This window comes from Pongo abelii, chromosome 6, assembly GCF_028885655.2.
Source record: "Pongo abelii isolate AG06213 chromosome 6, NHGRI_mPonAbe1-v2.0_pri, whole genome shotgun sequence".
In the NCBI taxonomy this organism is placed as follows: domain Eukaryota; kingdom Metazoa; phylum Chordata; class Mammalia; order Primates; family Hominidae; genus Pongo; species Pongo abelii.
The window spans coordinates 5,204,351-5,217,179 of NC_071991.2; the positions used below are offsets into that span (position 1 = coordinate 5,204,351).

At 47.0% G+C, this 12,829-nt stretch overlaps 1 non-coding gene across 1 annotated transcript; it reads left to right on the plus strand.

The window, feature by feature from the left end:
• Positions 1–10,966: 10,966 nt before the first annotated feature.
• Positions 10,967–11,068, plus strand: LOC112131321 (U6 spliceosomal RNA). Its single transcript, XR_002913418.1, has one exon. It is a non-coding gene; the product is annotated as a U6 spliceosomal RNA (small nuclear RNA).
• Positions 11,069–12,829: the final 1,761 nt, after the last annotated feature.

Here is a 12,829-nt window from a genome sequence, read left to right on the forward strand (position 1 = left end):
TGTCGTGGCTTGATCTGCACAACAAAAACAACAACAGAAGAGGTCAAGAGCAGGCCAGGTGTGGTGCCTCAAGCCTGTAATCCCAGTACTTTGGGAGGCCAAGGCCGGTGGATCACCCGAGATCAGGAGTTCAAGACCAGCCTGGCCAACATGATGAAACACCATCTCTACTAAAAATACAAAAATTAGCCAGGCATGGTGGTGCATGCCTGTAGTCCTCGCAGCTACTTGGGAGGCTGAGACAGGAGAATCGCTTGAATGCTTGAACCTGGGAGGCAGAGGTTGCAGATCACGCCACTGCACTCCAGCCTGGGGGACAGAGAGAGACTGTCTCAAAAAACACCACAACAAAAAGCAAAACAAAAACACCGGCACCCACAAAGGCTCAGCGGCATGCAGTAGTGTGGTGTGATTGGAGTCCCTCTGGTTCCTAGAATTGGATTGAGGGGTCTGGCCTCTGTCCTCCAGGTGCCGGGGAGGGAAGGAAGTGGGGGAGCCACACACTCAGTGTCACAGGAGGGTGTGGCATGGGTGCTCGGAAAAGGTGGTGCTGCCATTTAGGGCAGGAGCTGGGGGTTGCACGTTGACTTGGGGGATCAGAGAATGGAGATTCCAGGAGACAGAGTCCAGAGTTTTCTTTCTTTTTTTTTTTTTTTTTTTTTGAGACAGAGTCTCGCTCTGTCGCCCAGGCTGGAGGCTGGAGTGCAGTGGCGTGATCTCGGCTCACTGCAACCTCCACCTCCCGGGTTCATGCCATTCTCCTGCCTCAGCCTCCCAAGTAGCTGGGACTACAGGCGCCCGCCACCATGCCCGGCTAATTTTTTTATTTTTAGTAGAGACAGGGTTTCACCGTGTTAGCCAGGATGGTCTCGATCTCCTGACCTCTTGATCCACACGCCTCGGCCTCCCAAAGTGCTGGGATTACAGACGTGAGCCACTGCGCCTGGCGAGTCCAGAGTTTTAAAAGGAAATGGGTAGGTAGTGGCCACTGACGGCAGTGCCTAGGTTCCTGGCTGCTGAGCTTCTTTTATTTTTCTTTGTATCTTTTTTTTTTTTTTTTTTTTTTTGAGAGAGTCGTCTTTCTCTGTCACCCAGGCTGGAGTGCAATAGCGCAGTCTCGGCGGACTGCAACCTCTGCCTACTGGGTTCAAGCGATTCTCATGCCTCAGCCTTGCCAGAAGCTGGGTTTACAGACGTGCACCACCATGCCCGCCTAATTTTTGTATTTTTAGTTGAAACGGGGTTTCGCCATGTTGGCCAGGCTGGTCTCAAACTCCTGGCCTCAAGTGATCCACCCGCCTCAGCCTCCCAAAGTGTTGGGATTATACCTGTGAGCCACTGCACCCGGCCTGGCTGAGCTTAACAATAACACCATATTTCATCAGATCTAGGGCACCATCACCTATAAGATGCACGTTTCTCTTAGGTACTACTAAGAAAGAGAAATCAGGCCAGGCAAGGTAGCTCAAATCTGTAATCCCAGCACTTTGGCAGGCTGAAGGGGTCGGATCCCCTGAGTCCAGGAGTTTGAGACCAGCCTGAGTGACAGAGCAAAATCCATCTCTGCAAAAAAAAAAATTTTTTTTAATTTTCTTTGAGATGGAGTCTTGCTCTGTTGCCCAGGCTGGAGAACAGTGGTGCGATCTCTGCTCACCGCAACCTCTGCCTCCCCAGTTTAAGCGATTCTTCTGGCTCAGCCTCCCAAGTAGCTGGGGGTTACAGGCACATGCCACCACGCCTGGCTAATTTTTTTTCTTTTGATTTTTCCTTTGTATTTTTAGTAGAGACAGGGTTTCACCATGTTGGCCAGGCTGGTCTCGAACTCCTGACCTCAGGTCATCCACCAACCTTGGCCTCCCAAAGTACTGGGATTACAGGCATGAGCCACCAAGCCCAGCCTCTACAAAAAAAATTTAAAAATCAGCTGGGCATGTTGGCACATGCCTGTAATCCCAGCTACTGGGGAGGCTGAGTCAGGGGGATCACTTGAGCCCAGGAGGTTGAGGCTACAGAGAGCTATGATCATGCCACTGCACTCCAGCCTCACCAACAGAGCCAGACCCTGTCTCTAAAACAGAAACAGACAAAAAAAAGACAGAAAGATAAATCACTGACAGTTAATTTTGCCAACATTTTTATCTTGTACTTTTTTAAGCATTCAGAGAAGTTTAACAGAATTGTATCATGAACACACATTTGGCCACCTCCCAGATGCTACTACTGGCATCTTACCCTATTTGTCCTATCATGTATCTATCCCTTGATACATTCATCCATCCTTTTTTCTTTCTTTTTTTTTTTTTTTTTTTTCAATTTTGAGACAGAGTCTCACTCTGGGTCCAGGCTGAAGCACAGTGGTGCTGTCTTACAACCACCCCCGGCTAATATTTTGTATTTCGACTAGAGATGGGGTTTCGCCACGTTGCCTGGGATGGTCTCAAACTCCTAACCTCAAGCCATTCCCACCCACCCCCTTTGCTTACCAAAGTGCTCTCAAAGCATTAATCACTGCACCTGGCCAGAATATATATAGTTGTTGTTGTTGTTTTTGTTTTTGCCTTTTTTGAGATGGAGTCTCACTCTGTCGCCCAGGCTGGAGTGCAGTGGCATGATCTCGGCTCACTGCAACCTTTGCCTCCTGGGTTCAAGCGATTCTCCTCCCTCAGCCTCCTGAGTAGCTGGGATTACAGGCACGTGGCACCACATCTGGGTGATTTTTGTATTTTTAGTAGAAACGAGGTTTCACCATGTTGGCCAGGCTGGTCTCAAACCCCTGACTTCAGGTAATCCACCGCCACGGCCTCCCAAAGTGCTGGGATTACAGGCATGAGCCACCGCGCCCAGCTGATTCTATATATATTTAAAGGGCTTTAGCTCACACATGTGTCTGCATTTGTTAACCATCAGTGAACGTTCACTCAAAAGTTGTGCATTTCACTGTGTAAATTTCCCCTGCCAAAAACGAAGCCGTAAACACATATTCAACTCTAGTTAATAGTATGCACGCTGAAGTGCTTATCGTGATGTTTGCCAGCTACTTTGAAATGCATTTTAAAAAATGATGGGGCGGGTGTGGTGACTCATGCCCGCAGTCCTAGCACTTCGGGAGGCTGAGGCAGGCGGATCACTTGAGTCCAGGAGATCGAGACCAGCCTAGGCAACATGGCGAGACCCTGCCTCTACAACAACTACAAAAATTAGCCAGGTGTGGTGGCGTGCCTGTGGTCCCAGACAGCCGGGAGGGTGAGGCGGAAGGATCACCTGAGCCCGGGAGGTCGAGGCTGCAGTGAGCTATGATCATGCCACTGCACCACTGCACTGCAGCCTGGGTGACAGAGCAAGACCCTGTCTCAAAAAAAAAAAAAAAAAAAAAAAAAGAATCCCAGAAAGCTCCATCATGCCTGTTCCAGTCAATCTTCACTGCCTGTTCTGACTAGCTTTGCCTATTCTAGAACTTCTTAGAAATGGAATCATTCTAGATTCCTTAGAATGTGTTTGAGATCTGTGCAAGTTGTGGGCATCAGTAGTTCACTTATTTTTATTGTCAAGTAGTTTTCTAGGGCATAGGTGCCCCATAGTTTGTTGAACCTTTCTGTTGTTGATCAGCACCTGAACTGTTTCCAGTGTTTGGTTATTACTGACAAAAAAAAAAAAATCATTGATTTCTTTTTTGTTGTTTTTGGTTTTTGTTTCGTTTTGTTTTTTTGAGACTGAGTCTTGCTCTGTCACCAGGCTGGAGTGCAGTGGCATGATCTCAGCTCACTGCAACCTCCGCCTCTCGGGTTCCAATGATTCTCCTGCCTCAGCCTCCCGAGTAGCTGGGATTACAGGCATGCGCCACCACGCCCAGCTAATTTTTGTATTTTTATTTGAGACGGGGTTTTACCATGTTGGCCAGGATGTTCTCGAACTCCTGACCTCAAGTGATCCACCCACCTCGGCCTCCCGAAGTGCTGGGATTACAGGGGTGAGCCACTACGCCCAGCCTTTTTTTTTTTTTTAAGACAGTGTCTTGCTCTGTCACCCAGGCTGGAGTGCAGTGGCGCAATCATAGCTCACTGCAGTGTCAACTTCCTGGGGCCAGATGACCCTCCCACCTTGGCCTCTCGAGTAGCTTGTACCACAGCTGTGCACACAGCACTGTGAGATTACAGTGAGCTATGATGGCACCACTGCACTCCAGCCTGGGCAACAGAGGAAGACTCCCCCTCTAAAAAAGAAAATGCACTCATTTTTGAACAGACACTTTATCAAAGAAGATATACGGATGGCAAATAAGCACATGAAAAGATGCACAACCTTACTGGCCACGAGGAATTTCAAATTAAACCACAACAGGCTGAGTGCGGTGGCTCATGCCTGTCATCCCAACACTTTGGGAGTCCCAGGTGGGTGGATCACTGGAGGCCAGGAGTTCTGGACCAGCCTGGCCAACATGATGAAACCCTGTCTCTACTAAAAATACAAAAATTAGCCAGGTTTGGTGGCAGGTGCCTGTAATTTCAGCATCTCAGGAGGCTGAGGCAAGAGCATCACTTGAGGTCGCAGTGAGCTGAGATTGTGCCCTGCACAACAGCTTGGGTGACAGCGAGACTCCATCTCAAAAAAAAAAAAAAAATGTATAGAACTATACACCCAACACAGGTGAATTTTGCCGTATGTAAATTATACTTCAATCAACCAAAAAAAAAGCACCTGAAAATATATGTAACTACACCAACAAAAAAGAGAGAGGCCACATCTCCACATCTTTGTATGTGTGTGTGCGTGTGTATGTGTGTGTGTGTTGTGCATAACAGAGAAGGGGAAGAAGTGTGTTTGGAGGCACACCTGCTGCCATAACGATGGCTGGCAGCTTTAACTACTATGCATTTTTAATCACAGAAAGGTTCGGTGCTCAAATTTCCAGGAGTTGACCACCAGGTCTGAAATTCAGCCCGGCCCTTCTCTGACATGTGCAGCCTCTTGTCCAGTCCTGCCCTGTCAGCCCCACTCCTCTAGTCCTGATCCCTTCTCTGACATGTGCAGCCTCTTGTCCAGTCCTGCCCTGTCGGCCCCACTCCTCTAGTCCTGATCATGGGACTTGAGGTGTTTCCTGGAACAATAGTCCCATTCCCGCCTCCCAAGAGGGGAGCCCATGCCAAGTCAGCCAGCCTAGGAGGAGCCCCTTGGGTCCAACATGCTGGGCATTGGTGGCCTCTTGTGGCCAGAAATAGAATTATCCCATATTAAAAATGATCACTGGCCGGGCGCAGTGGCTCATGCCTGTAATCTCAGCACTTTTAGAGGCCAAGGCAGGCGAATCAGGAGGTCAGGAGTTCGGGACCAGCCGGACCAACATGGTGAAACCCTGTCTCTACTAAAAATACAAAAATTAGCTGGGCATGGTTGCGGGAGTAGTCCCAGCTACTCGGGAGGCTGAGGCAGGAGAATCACTTGAACCCGGGAGGCGGAGGTTGCAGCAAGCCTAGATCGCACCCCTGCACTCCAGCCTGGTGACAGAGAGAGACTCCGTCTCAAAAAGAAAAAAAATCACAATAGGTGGGGCACGGTGGCTCTTGCCTGTAATCCCAGCACTTTGGGAAGCCCAGGTGAGCCCAGGAATTCCAGACCAGCCTGGGCAACATGACAAAACCCCATATCTACAAAAATATATAAAAATCAGCTGGGAGGCCCGGTGCAGTGGCTCACGCCTGTAATCCTAGCACTTTGGGAGGCTCAGGCGGGCAGATCATGACGTCAGGAGATTGAGACCATCCTGGCCAACATGGTGAAACCCTGTCACTATTAAAAATACAAAAATTAGCTGAGCGTGGTAGCGCATGCCTGTAATCCCAGCTACTCAGGAGGCTGAGGCAGGAGAATCGCTTGAACCAGGGAGTCAGAGGTTGCAGTGAGCCGAGGTCGCACCACTGCACTCCAGCCTGGTGACACAGCAAGACTCCAACTCAAAAAAAAAAAAAAATCAGCTGGGCATGGTGGGATGCTCCTGTAGTCTCAGCTACTTGGGAGGCTGCGGTGGGAGGATCACTTGAGCCCAGAAGGCCAAGGCTGCAATGAGTTCTGATTATGTCACTGCACTCCAGCCCGGGCGACAGAGCGAGACCCTGTCTCAAAAAAACTGAAAGAATTTTTTTTTTTTGAGACAGAGTCTCGCTCTGTCGCCCGGGCTGGAGTGCAGTGGCACGATCTTGGCTCACTGCAAGCTCCGCCTCCTGGGTTCACGTCATTCTCCTACCTCAGCCTCCCCAGTAGCTGGGACTACAGGCGCCTGCTACCACGCCCGGCTAATTTTTTGTATTTCTAGTAGAGATGGGGTTTCACCGTATTAGCCAGGATGGTCTTGATCTCCTGACCTCGTGATCCGCCTGCCTCAGTTTCCCAAAGTGCTGGGATTACAGGCGTGAGCCACCGCGCCAGGCCCAAGAATTTTTAAAAGATCAGAGTAGGCCGCGTGTGGTGGCTCATGCCTGTATCCCAACATTTTGGGAGGCCCAGGTGGGAGAATTGCTTGAGCCCAGGAGTAGTTCTGGACAACAGAGCAAGACCCTGTCTCTATTAAAAATATTAAAAGATCACATTAAGGGTTGATTCTGCTTATGGCTAGGGTGGTAACGGCATTTCCATACAGGATTAGAGGTCTGTAAATTAGTGCAACCTTTTCAGCAGCACAAGTCAAAATTTAAAATACACACACCCTCTGACCTAGGGAATCACAGAAGTCTTGCCCAAACAGATTTTCCTCTAGTTCTAAGTAAAAGAGACAAGAATGGCCGGGCATGGTGGCTCACACCTGTAATCCCAGTACTTTGGGAGGCCGAGGCGGGCGGATCACGAGGTCAGGAGATCGAGGCCATCCTGGCTAGCACAGTGAAACTCCGTCTCTACTAAAAATACAAAAAAATTAGCCTGGCGTGGTGGCGGGCGCCTGTAGTCCCAGCTACTCGGGAAGCTGAGGCAGGAGAATGGTGTGAACCCAGGAGGCAGAGCTTGCAGTGAGCCGAGATCGCACCACTGCACTCCAGCCTGGGCGAAAGAGCGGGACTCTGTCTCAAAAAAAAAAAAAAAAAAGAGAGAGAGACAAGAATATTCTCATCTTTGTGCTAAATGAAACCACAGGAACACAATTGGCTATATCCAGAATGCGGGACCTTCTGTAGGACAGGGGCTTCAGTCTCGCCAACAAATCCCTGACATAAAAATGGGCAGCGAAGCTGGGTGCAGTGGCTCATGCCCGTAATCCCAGCACTTTGGGAGGCTGAGGCAGGCAGATTGCCTGAGGTCAAGAGTTTGAGACCAGCCTGGCCAACATGGTGAAACCCTGTCTCTACTAAAAATACAAAAAAAATTAACTGGGTGTGGTGGCGTGCGCCTGTAATCCCAGCTACTCGGGAGGCTGAGGCAGGGGAATTGCTTAAACCAGGAAGGTGGAGGTTTCAGTGAGCCAAGACCGTGCCATTGCACTCCAGCCTGGGCAACAGAGAGAGACTCCACCTCGAAAAAAAAAAAAAAAAAGGCAGGAAAGAGACCATTGATTATAAAGAAACTTAAGGCCAGGCACACTGGCTCACGTTTATAATCTCAGCACTTTGGGAGGCCAAGGCAGGCTGATCACCTGAGGGCAGGAGTTCAAGACCACCCTGACCAACATGGTGAAACCTAGTCTCTACTAAAAATACAAAAATTAGCTGGGAGTGGTGGCACACACCTGTAGTCCCAGCCACTCGGGAGGCTGAGGCAGGAGAATCGCTTGAACCCGGGAGGTGGAGGTTGCAGTGAGCTAAGATCACGCCACTGCACTCCAGGCTGGGCAACACAGCAAGACTCTGTCTCCAAAAAAAAACAAAAAAGAGAGAGAGAGAGCGAACCAGAGAAAGAGAGAGCCAAGAATATCTCCACGGGCTCATAGACAAATTGGGGGGAGGTGGTCAGGAATTCTGTGTGCACCTGTGCTTGGCGGCACCCGCTCGAAGCAATCAGATTAACACCTGGAGTAGACCCAAAACATTCCCCACATGCACCCAGACCCATTGTCACAGGCATCAGGGGCTTAGCATAAGCTGTGACCAGCACGGAAAAAACGATAAGCCGCTCTGGCACAGTGGTGACTCCTAGGAAGCCAGGCTTAAAGAGGATGTCACAGCCATCCCCGGCCATCTGGAAGGCTGCCTGCCCAAAGCTGCGCCTTCTCGGGAGAAATCACAGGGAGAATGCCAAGCTACCAGTTCCTGGCTGACCACGGGGCAAAAGGGGAAATTCTCTGAACGGCAATAGCAGCCTCCAAGCCACACACACATCTAATGGGAAAGGGCAAAAATCTAACTGGTCAAGGGGCTTAAGCACAACTTTTTTTTAAGAGAGAGAGACAAGGTCTCACTCTGTCACTCAGGCTGCTGGAGTGCAGTGGCATGATCATGGCTCACTACAGCCTCGAACTCCTGGGCCCAAGCAATCCTCCCACTTCCGTCTCCTGAGTAGCTGGGACTACAGGCATGCACCACCATGACTGGCTAATTTGTTTTATTTTTTGTAGAGATGGGGTCTCGCTATGTTGCCCAGGCCAGTCTTGAATTCCTGGGCTCAAGTGATCCTCCTGCCTCAGCCTCCCAAAGTGCTGGGATTACAGGCATGAGCCACCGTGTCTGGCCAAGCACAATCTTTAACCATTAAGTGGCTTATGCTGACCCAGGGGCGACCCCTAGGTAACCAAGTTAAAAGGTAAAAACAGGAAGAAAAAATCTGAGCAGGGACATCTGAGTCTGCATAGTGTGAGATGAGGATCGTGATGGTGAAACTTGTTCAGCCCAGTCACAAAGTAATACATCACCCAGCAAACAACAGTAACCACAACCCCTGACTGGAGTTGGGGAAATCAAGTGTCAGAGTTGCTAAAATACATTATGTAAAACGTCCAGCTTTTGGCCGGTCGTGGCATCTCACGCCTATAATCCCAGCACTTTGGGAGGCCGAGGCGGGCAGATCACGAGGTCAGGAGATTGAGACCATCCTGGCTAACATGGTGAAACTCCATCTCTACTAGAAATACAAAAAATCAGCCGGGTGTGGTGGCAGGCACCTGTGGTCCCAGCTACTCGGGAGGCTGAGGCAGGAGAATGGCATGAACCCAGGAGGCAGAGCTTGCAGTGAGCCAAGATCGCGCCACTACACTCCAGCCTGGGCGACAGAGCAAGACTCTGTCTCAAATAATGATAATAATAATAATAATTTTTTTTTAAAAATCCAGCTTTCAAGAAAAAATTATGAGACATGCAAAGAAATAGGATTGGCTGGGCACAGTGGCTCATGCCTGTAATCCTAGCACTTTGGGAGGCCGAGGTGCGTGGATCACTTGAGGTCAGGAGTTCAAGAACAGCCTGGGCAACATGACGAAACCCCATCTCTATTAAAAACACAAAGAAATTAGCTGGGAATGGTGGCGTGAGCCTATAGTCCCAGCTACTCAGGAAGCTGAGGCATGAGAATGGCTTGAACCCCAGAGGCGGAGGTTGCAGTGAGCTGAGATTGCACCACTGCACTCCAGCCTGGGGACAGAGAGAGACTCCATCTCAAATAAATAAACAAATAAACTGCAAGACTTGTATATTTAAAACCACAAAACATTGTTGAAAGAAATAACAGACCTAAATAAATGGGAATACATCCCATATTCATGGATCAGAAGACTTAATGTTGCAGGTTTTGTTTTTGTTTTTAGAGATGAAGGTCTTACTATGTTGCCCAGGATGGACTTGAGTATCTGAGCTCAAATCATCCTTCTATTTCACCCTCCAAAGTACCTGGCACTACGGGCATGTGCCACCATGCCCAGGACTTAATATTAAGGTACCAGTTCTCTCAAAAATTATTTACAGGGTCAACACAATTCCTATCAAAATTCTGACTGTAGTTTTGCAAAAACTGACAAGCAGGTCCTAAAATTCCTATGAAAATTAAGAAACCTGGAATAGCTAAAACAATCTGGAAGATAGACATACCAAGTTAGAGGTCTCACACTTCCCAGTTTTAAAACTTACTGCAAAGCTACAGTAATCAAGACAGTGTAGTACTGGCATAAGGATAGACATTAGATCAATAGAATAGAATCAAGAGTCCAGAAGTAAGCCCTTATGTTTTTGACAAGTGTTTCAATTTGAGGTGAAAGAATTGCCTTTGCAAACAAATGGTGCTGGGAAAACTGGATCGTGACCACTTTTTCTGATAGTAACTCAGCTGTTAATTTTATTGAAGGTCCCTTGTATGTGATGAGTTACCCTTTTCTTGCTACTTTCATGATTCTCTTTGACTTTCAACAGTCTGACTATCATGTGCCTAGTTGTTAATCGTTTTTTAGTTTATCGTACTTGGAGTTCATCAAACTTTTTGAACATTTAGATTAATATTTTTTAAATCAAATTCAGGAAGTTTTCACCCTCTATTTCTTCTAATATTCTTTTTCCCCCTCTTCTCAATCCTATCCTTCTGGGATTCCCATTATGCATATACAGATATTCCTCAACTTAGAATAGAATTATGTCTTGATAAACCCATTTTAAGTTGAAAATATCATAAGTCAAAATGCATTCAATACATCTAGCCTGGCAAACATCATAGTTTATGGCCGAGTGAAGTGGATCACGCCTGTAATCCCAGCACTTAGAAAGGCTAAGACAGGAGGATCACTTGAGCCCAGGACTTTGAGATCAGCCTGGGCAACATAGGAAGACTCTGTCTCTACAAAAGAAAAAAAAATTAAATTAAACAATATGGCACTTCTGGAAATCAGATTCCTCTATCCCCACTCCCTGGGGTTTGCTGCTATTGTTGCTTGTTGCTGCTGGTGTTTGTTTAGTGACTTTTCTGGACTTTGTAAAATCTGTGTTCTTTGTTCTGTGCAACCACTGAAGACTTTGCTTAGTTATCTCAGTGGTCAGCTAATAACTGGACAGAGATATTCCTAGATGTCTACTTGCTTTGGCAGCACATACACTAAAATTAAAATGATACAGAGAAGATTATCTGACCCTCGTGCAAGGATTACACACAAATTCGTGAATTGTTCCATATTTTTAAAAAAATGATTTAAAAAATTAAAAAGAGATATTTTTAAATGCTTTAGACCATTAAGTTTCCCAGCATTTGCTGACGAACTCTGTGTGTATTGAGGCATGTTTTCAATACTCCAGCAAGCAACTTACAACTCTGCCTTAGCCTTCATTTCCTCTTGTGTAGACACTCAAGGTCAGCCAGAGGTGAGAGTTTAGGACCTTCTCAGGTCTTCCTGGGTGTACGCACAGCCCTGTACATACAAGTAGCCTACTAGATTCTCGGAAACACAGCAGGAGTTTTTTAAAGTATATTATTGGCATCTCTTTTCCCAGTTATTCCTTTAAAAAATTTTTGGTCAAGCCGGGCGCAGTGGCTCACACCTGTAATCCCAGCACTTTGGGAGGCTGAAGCGGGAGATCACGAGGTCAGGAGATCAAGACCTTCCTGGCTAACACGGTGAAAACCCGTCTCTACTAAAAATACAAAAAATTAGCCGGGCGTGGTGGTGGGCACCTGTAGTCCCAGCTACTTGGGAGGATGAGGCAGGAGAATGGCGTGAACCCAGGAGGCAGAGCTTGCAGTGAGCCGAGATCGCGCCACTGCACTCCAGCCCGGGCGACAGAGCGAGAGTCTGTCTCAAAATAAATAAATATAAAAATAAAAATTTTGGGTCAGTTTCTTATTAGCCCCAACGGGTTATGTTGTGGGAAATAGAGGATTAGGGAGAAAAACAGAATCTACATATCCTACTAAATATAAACATTGGCAAACAGAGTCATAATTAATGGTTCAGAGAAGGAGAGACAGTAAAGGAATTTTTTTCTTTTCAACTTTGCTCAAGAGGGGGATGTCTGGAGCCCATTCCTTTGGCTTCGACTTTTCAGACAGTGTTATCTTGTAACTGTCCTTGAAGTGAGCTGGCTAAGCAGAGGAAATCTTGTTCTTGTTTTCTTTTTAATCCTTGCCTTGCCTCAGTTACACCACATCAGGTAGTTGAAATGTTAAACAATTGCCACTGATTGTTTTGGACAAATGCCTTGGGCATAGGGCTATTTGCACAGATACTGGCAAACTCTTGGATCAAATAAAGACAAGCTTTGAGAATAGCATTTTTCAGCAAACTGCCAGACAAGTCAAATAGTGACAGTTTTCTGGGGATGGGGCTTTTAGGGAGCTCCAAGCCCAGCCTGCCTCTTCCAGTGGCTGGCAAGATGCTTGTTTTCACAGCTACCATGGTTAAAAGCCGGTATATTTTCATGGATCTGGGAGAGAGGGATGCTTTTAGAGCAAATTAAAATGGCACAAAATCAGCGTTTATACTGAGATTCAGCTCCTCTTCGAATTGTTGCAAGCCTTTAGATAATTTCCAGGTCTGAAGAAGTTGATTTTGACCATTTTTGTCAGCGTTCTCTTTGCTTATATGGAGGAGTGAGTTTTTGGAGATTCTTGCTCCACTATTCTGGAAGCATTTCCTTTTATCCATTTAATATTTTCTTTTCCATTGCCATTCTTTAAATTTTTATTTAATTTTATTGTAAATTGACCATGCGTGTAGTTATGGTGTCCAACGTGATGTTATGGCTTATGAATACAATGTGGAATAATTAAATCAAGCTAATCAATACATCCATCACCTCAAATATTTATATTTTTTGGTGGTGAGAACATTTAAAATTTATTTTCTTAACAATTTTTTTGTTTGTTTGTTTTAGAGACAGGGTCTCACTCTGTCACCTAGGCTGGAGTGCAGTGGCATGATCACAGCTCACTGTAGCCTCAACCT